Genomic DNA, 7,730 nt, shown 5'->3' with positions numbered 1-7,730 from the left:
ACTCAGATGGCTGGCCAAGGATGGATGCTGTCTTGTCTCCACTGTACAGCAGATGGCAACAGAAACAGCTTTAAACTGAAGTGTCGGTGACATAGATGTACAGGTTGTGTCTGAAAATTGATTCACCAGGTATTACGGGAGAACTCTGACTTCCATGCACCCTTAGGAAAGAGCCCTCGGAGGCTCAGATGCTTGTCTAATGCAGATTCATGCATTCACCTTTCTCCATTCCTGCTATCAGGTATGGATCCTCTGCTGGAAGACAGGTCTTTTCCTGCCTGTGACTAAAATGTTATCACAGGACATTAAGAGAGTGGAAGATTATGAAGAACATTTTGCCAGGAGCCTTCTGGCCCCCAGAAGGAAACAGTGAATCCTGGAGAGGTGTTCAGCCTCACTAGGGGCTTACACAATCCCATTGGAGCAGTGACTACCACAGACACTGAGAATATGTTTAATTTGTTACCTTGTGGGTGGAAACACTTGTGTAATGAAGAATTTCTGGAAGGTGAAGGAGAAAGCAATACAGCAGCTGTTACAAAACCATCTGGCTGCCCTTGTCCTTGCATACACAGGGGCATTTTCTCAGCTCCTGTTCTTTAACTTTTCTCTCAAGATGAAGCCAAAGGAGAGCAAAGTGAAAAAAAAAAAACAAGTAAGAGGAGAGCCGAGAGTGAGCATATGTTCTTTCCCCAAATATCACCAATGACACGATACTGAAACTGTTCAACAAGCAGCAGACTGCCTTTGGCCTCAGTTCTGAAGCTGGAACACCCCATGGCTGGTGAGCTGTGAGCTCCAGCCACAGCCTTCCCTGTTGTTGGTACATGCAGCATGGGTTTCACCTCTTTGGTGTCTCTGTGTCTGGTGATGCAGCTGGTCTCCTGCCGCAGCTCTTCGGTGCCTCCACTTGAGCCTCTCTCCAGTACCTGGGTAGTGACATTCGCAGGGCATTTAGGACCACAGTCTCTCCAAGCCTCTAGCACTCTGTCAGCTTGGACTGGAGCTAGCCAGCAGGGATCAGAGAGATTGAAAGGGCTGAGAAATACAGTGATATTATATAAATCTTGTTTCCTTGTGAACTTCAAAAAAATTATATTCAAATAAGCCAAAAGTATGGAGAAACAGCCTTCATGTGTTTGCCACTTGCCAGTTAGAAACCTCTATGTGCAGTGATTTATAGTTTACTGCTAACCACACTCTCATTGAAACTTGAAATTGTTTCACACCAGAAGGTTTTCACAGATTTTGAAAACATTTGGTTTTGGTCTGATGGGACTTCTGAATCTTTTTGGGGGTTGTTGGCTTTGTTTTTTGTTCCTTTGGTTTAGAATTGCAAGCTCCATCGCTTCCTTTAACCTCCCTCACCACTTCTTCTCATTATTTGCAAAAATATGAATATTATTTTCCATGCTTCTAAACTTTTTTTTTTCTTTTTATGAACGGTAATCAAAAGGAATTTCTCTGGCCTTTGAGGAGTCAGCCTAGGTGGGTTTCTGGTCTCTATACTGGAGCCTGAGGTCCACAGCTAATTTTGAACCATTGAAAATTAGAAGGAAAGTGCAGCTAAAATTTCAGTTGGTTTGGTTTTTGAGCAATCACAGACAGGATCAAAAACCTACTAAGGCAATTCTTTTACTTCTTTTGACCATTCAAAGAAGGCAAACTTCTTCTTACCTTGTTCACTCATTATCTTCAGTGTCTATCCATGAGATTACCTATGTGGATTTGTCCCAAAAAAGGAAAGCTTCAGAAAGCTTATGTTAACACCTGAAAATGTAGCAGGAAATAGAGTTGTAAACATTTATACAATTTTATTTGGATTATGCATTGCAAATCAAAGCAATTTGTGCCTTGATGGGGTTTTTGTTAGGATATGTCTATATGTAAAAATCATAATATATGGCTTAATGCAATTATCTTTTGACTATTAAACCCCTGCTCCTAAAACTCCTGAGCCAAAACAATGCCACAAAAAAATCATTTTTACTATGAGAGCAGAGTTATCTTTTTAAAGGTTGAAGATAAACACCAAACATAACATGAAAGAAGCTTTCTTTCAGGAAAGGTTAATCACCACTAGTTTCATCACTGGAATAAGTATTTTCTTGTTACTACTATAAAATAGAAAACCATTTCATTTTTTACAGTATTTGTAGCCCCATCACTCAACTATGATAATCCTTGAGAAAGCTTCTGCTGGAAAGAGCTGGCAAAAATTCTTATAAGTATTTTATTCTTAGAAGTATAAACATACATTTTATATATATACACACACACATATATAAAAAAGTATTTTCTATAATATGTATATACATATCTATAAACATATATTTTCTATAAAATACATCTCATCTTCAATGATAAAACTAACAAGCATGACTGTTTTGAAAGGACTTTTTTTTCTTTTTTGTTTCAAAACAAGAATCCCTCAGGAAATTTCAGTGGAGTTGAAAAATTCCCAGCAAAATGTTTGATTTGGTCAAAAAGCCTCTTCAAGATTAGATTAAAGAATTTCAAGCAGTTCTACTGTAGGCTTTAAATTGTGCCTTTAATCCAATAAAAACTTCATTTAATGAAAGCCATCTGCAAGTCATATCATTGTTACTCCTCACCCCATTTTTATTGCTGCTTGAAGCATCTTTGTATTGGCAGTTTCTATCAGTGGCCACTGGCTTCCAGCAGAAGCCTAGTAGTTAAAACATCAGTCCTGCAATTAAGATTTTCTGCTTCTTGCTGCCTTTTACGCTGGCTTGTGATCACTGTACAGCTCATTTTGCCCATCTGATAAGAGGATACTGTATCTGCCTGCCAGGTGTGTTGTAGGGACACAGCACTTAATGTTTGCAGAGAGCTGCTGTGGTACTTGAATAGAAATCCTGTAGAAGGGCAAAGTTTCATAATCGAGTTGCAGCAGAGACTCATATAACTGTCCGTGATGCTTCTCCGGCCTAAAAAGTTTTGCTCAGGATGCAGTGAAATGAAATGCTGGCTAAGCTAATTTAAGAAATCCCAGCCTTTTTTCCTACCCCTGTGCTATGTCTCACAACCCACTTGCTTGTGCTAGGATCTGTTGATGGGGCCACACTGTACTTATCAGTACGTTGACCTGAATGAGAAATTATCTTGGTGAAGGGAGACTTATTTTAACTAGATAAGTTTCCTGATCTGCTTTCAGCATCTCCCAGAAAAATTCAGAGTGGAACAACTGACAGGGCAGTGCACTGCAGTACACAGGCCGAGGCAAACAGATGGGACAGGCAGGAGTCCTTAACCTGATGTCAGCAGCAAAACCCCTCACTGACCTGGACCTCAGAAAGCCCCCTCTCTGTGCTCAGTGCTGCAGAGTAGTACCTCCCTGCACACCACCACGTTGCAAAATATGCACAAAAGATGGTAAAAAGGAATCATAGCGATTCCCTCTGCAGAGCTAGGGACCCAGTGGCATGAAAGTAAACGACTCACCAGCAGTGACTCAGACAGCAGTAAGAGAGCAAACCTGAGTGCAAGTGCCCTGCATCTTGATTAGAAAGCCCATTATTCTTCCCACCCTGCAGTATGCATTTTAGATGCTTTTCCAACCTTTTCCACTCTTCCCACATCTAAAACATAGCTTTGGCTCCATTCTGATTGAAATTTCCTGTGACTGAGATGCTGCAGGTGCCCTAAAGAAGATTCGGGAGCAAGCCGTAATTTTACAGAGGTTGAGGACTCATGTATGGCACAGGAGTATGAAATTAAAGCAGGGCAGTTTGCTTGGAAAAGAATTTCTTTTTGTGTGCACTTAAGCTCCCACAAAGAAAAGAAGGAGCCTTTGAAATAATTATCTCCATATATGTTGCCATTACTAAAAAATGCTCGCATTAAGAACAAACTATGAGAACAGTCGAGAGTAGACTCCTGGTGAAAATGTCATTACTGTGTCAGTCTTGTGAAGGGAGCTCCAGATATGTCCCTGAGAGTCTCTCTGGAGGAGTAAGGATCTGGGCTGTGCACCTGTCTATCACAGGACATTTTAAAGATACTCTTCCAAACATTTAGAAAATTTTTTCATGTTGCTGGACACCTGAAGGAATGGATCTCATCTTTAGATTTCCTGTTTCAATTTTTCTGAATGCTACTTTTGAATATATATATATTTTTTATTTTCTTCAAATTCAGCTAGATGTCTACATTTCTGAAGAGGTGAATCTAGGGTCACTTTTGTGTGTTTTGTGGTTATGCATAGTTATCTACTTCTCAGCAGCACTTTCCAAGAGTTTTTGAAGCAGAGGAAAGCTCATACAGCAGGAGCATGAGGCAGTTCTCTTTTTCCTTATCATCCATTAAGTGAAAAAAAAACAAAAAACAAACCCCAAAAAGACCCAAAGAGACAAATGCCAAATTCTTCATCATCACTACAATATGCCGTTGACCAGGACGTGTATTCTTCTTGGGAAGGGGAGTGCTTTCCCCCGACATCAAAATGACAGCTCTAATTACCCCATGCATTTGTGATTTGCTTTGGAAACTTATTTTGACACATGTAGAGCCAGAAATTAGAATAGCTTAAGGGAGAAAGGAAACCTGTCACAGATGTGAGTGGCAGAGCAAGAACAAAAGATTGTGAGTTTCCTCTTCGCCACCACAGATCTCCGAGTTGCCATCTTTTTTCATAGCAAACTAGGAAATAAAAATTCCTGAAAGAGAAGCTTTGTCTTATCAAGTGTGATAACATCTGACAAACTGCACAGATCTTCCCCTCTCCCTTCCCCTCTCTTTTGCTAAGGTTGGGGCTAGGCCAACGACAGAGTAGCAGGTCAGTGACCTATTAGCCTCTGCCGTCATTTTACCCCAGGCCCTGAATGATGTCTGCAGACAGGGCCATTGGGAAGGAGAGGCAATAAGGTCACCACCTCCCCATTTCCTTTTCATTGCTATCTCTGCAGCAGCAGCTTCTCCAGGCTTGACTTCTCCATGAGTAATTGATGTGTTGAAAGTTAAGCATGTGCTGAAGTGCTTTGCTGGCATGGGGCCAGCATGTGCAGCACCTGGAAAGGTCTTGTCCCGGGTAAAGGACTACAGGGGCTCAGAGCAGCTGGCCATATCTCTCCATGAAGCTGCTGAGAAGGTGGGCTTCAAATCCACCATTTACCTTCGGCTTCTCCCTGCGAACCCAGCCCAAGGAACTGTATGCTACCCACGCAAAACATGCAGAAATCCATCCACTTTTAAAATGTAACTTGATAGCTGATTTTCTCTCTGATTGAATACAGAAATGACACATGTATCATGATCTGCATATGTCTAGTTGTGTCTCACCACTCCTGTTGCCCCTTTCTCCTTTGAATCCATTGATCAATTTGGTAGAGGAATAGCAGTCTCTGGGAAAATTAAGATCCTACATATTTCATTAAAGTAGGTGGCCAGAAATAAATGCCAAGACAGAGTCAAGGAATCATCCAAATGCTGAAATATCAGAATCATCTTCAACAATACAACATGTTACTGGGGAGCCAGGCAGTATTATCCTTAGTGCTTCCAAAACAATTTCTAGGTCCTGTGTGCCTTTAATCAGAGTGCATCATATATTGAGCTGGCTCTTAGAGCTGGGACTTCTGGGAAAGAAAACTAAGAAAATGGTACCTCGTGAATTCCCCAAGCCTCCCAATAAAGCGGAAAGGTACCTCTGGTATTAATAAGCAAAGCAAAACAAAGAGGGGAAAAACTATATAAATTCTTTCTGCTTGACCAGCCCTCAGCATTATTGCACAAACCAGGGTAGTCCTTTGCATTATGCTAATTGAACAGCTTTTCTGAGTTTGAGTAAGAATTATATACATATTTTGTGTTAAGGAAACAAACCAACTGAAGGATTCCTTTAAGAACTTACTTAAAAAATTGAACATACCCTAAGTGATTCGTTTGAGTGCTCTTCTAGTAGGCTGAAAAACACCAAAATGAGTAACAGAAAGACTGAAAATACTTCTACTGTAAAGCAGACTTGAAAACAGCTTCATTGATCTTTTAATTATGGAAATCGCTATGCAATATAAAATCCTGGATGGTCCTGGGGAAAAAAAGAAAAAAAAAAAAGGAGTATTTTAAACCTTTTTGAACAGCTCAAAATGCAAACTCAAAGCCAGAGTTACTATAAGTTGACAGTCAAGTACTTACATGGTTGTCCTGTTGTCCCTTGTTAGAGAAAGACATTTGGACAGTTTTGCTCACCTTACCACTTCAGCTTTCTGGGGAAGTACCGTAACCTTTAATAGTGTAAACGGTGAAAGAAGCATCTCAAAGAGGCTTTGGCAATTTCAAGATATGGAATAGTGAGATTTGATGCCTTTGCTGTCTCACATGGAGCAGTGCGTTGTTACAGCCACCCTTCCTGTTACAGCCAACAGCAGCATCCCCTTGTTTAGATACATGTCTGTGAAAGGCCAAGTGCAAGACTTTGGAGGTCCTGGAAGACTCCAGGTGCTCCTGCAGACACCAAGTGCAGTCCAAGAGCCAGTACTGTTCTTCAGCAACTTCTGTGTAACGTTATCTGTACCAAACAACAGAGATTTGCTCAACCACTTCATCTGTAGAGTAAAAAGATAGGAGTGAAAAGCTTCCATTTTCTAAGGTTTGCCAAGCACAAAGCGTGCTTAAAATATACTGTAACCTGTAGCTATTGATTTTACCTTTAATTGCAGGTGTACTGCAATGAGCACCTACTTCTCTTGCTCTTAAAAGGGAGGCAGAAGTAGAAGCAAACAACAGCATTTTCATTTAAAGTTACTTTTAAATTCCATGTCTATATAGGTAAGTCAGGTTCAGACTGTGGTTTCATGGCTAAGGCCAAGGGAGCCAGGGCTCTAAGGTAGATACGAACTCAATCCAAAGCCCACTGAAGTCAACGGCAGCATGTTCACTGCCCATGGTGAGTTGCAGATCATGTTGCATAGCTGTAAATACGAAGATTCACTTGAGGATGAAATATGAAAATTCATGTGAAGTTAGTAAGTGCAAAAGGAGAAGGTGAAACTAAATGACATCATTACCTCATGAAATATTAACACAGACTTGCGTTTCTTAAAGCAATGGTTTTTTTCTAATTTTTTCCTCTGCATTGTGCCACCCTGCAGAGCACACATGGCCCACTGCCACAATTGTGTGTCTTAAGCCTCTGGTACCACTCACTGACTGATAAAGAGGTCAGAGGGGGAGTCTGGGTGATGATAGTGGAGAGAAATGTTCCAGAAGAAGTCTTACAAAGGGCTGTGAACTGTGGAAATTCACTCTCTCACTGTCACCAGCTATTAGCAGGGCCATTAATAACAGGACATCCAATGTATAGGTGCATTAGCTCTTGTCATGCTCAAGTAATGACCTTCTACAGGTAGGAGTGATGGGTGTCTTTATACTAAAGAATAGCAATAGCCCTGGGCTATCTTCCCTCTTCCCTTCACTCTGACTTGCAGAGGGAAAAGAGATAGATCACACACACTTTTCTGAAGCAAACTTTCCTGGGAAGTTTTTTAACTCTTTTGTGCAACAGTCTTCTATGTTGTTTATGGCAAGTGCTGTACCCAGTGGTTTTAACACTCCTACTTTCAATGTTAACAATACTAAACGTTCTCCATTTAGGAATTTCTAAATGTTCACTGTTGGGCTACTTTGGTTTGAAACTGAGACTTTTGATACCATTTCTATTCTCGATTGGGTGTTTTGTGTCCCCAAAGAAACTGTATAACTTGCACTTG

General features: G+C 40.8%; 1 protein-coding gene across 2 annotated transcripts in view; it reads right to left on the bottom strand.

The window, feature by feature from the left end:
* Positions 1 to 5,983: 5,983 nt before the first annotated feature.
* LOC101910735 (sulfotransferase 6B1-like) overlaps positions 5,984 to 7,730 on the bottom strand; it is a 30,109-nt gene continuing 28,362 nt past the window's right edge. The window contains exons 10-11 of one of the 2 annotated variants that reach the window (XR_008748161.1): positions 6,157 to 6,566; positions 5,984 to 6,049 (exon numbers count right to left, since the gene is read on the bottom strand). The gene's annotated coding sequence lies outside the window, so the exon portion shown is untranslated. Of the gene's footprint in view, positions 6,567 to 7,730 lie in introns of both variants that reach the window. The other variant, XR_008748160.1, reaches the window with a different exon arrangement.

The sequence above is a fragment of the Falco peregrinus genome, chromosome 7 (assembly GCF_023634155.1).
Source record: "Falco peregrinus isolate bFalPer1 chromosome 7, bFalPer1.pri, whole genome shotgun sequence".
NCBI classification, from domain to species: Eukaryota; Metazoa; Chordata; class Aves; order Falconiformes; family Falconidae; genus Falco; species Falco peregrinus.
Note: the sequence above shows the minus strand (reverse complement) of the source record. Positions and strands in the feature narration are given on the sequence as shown.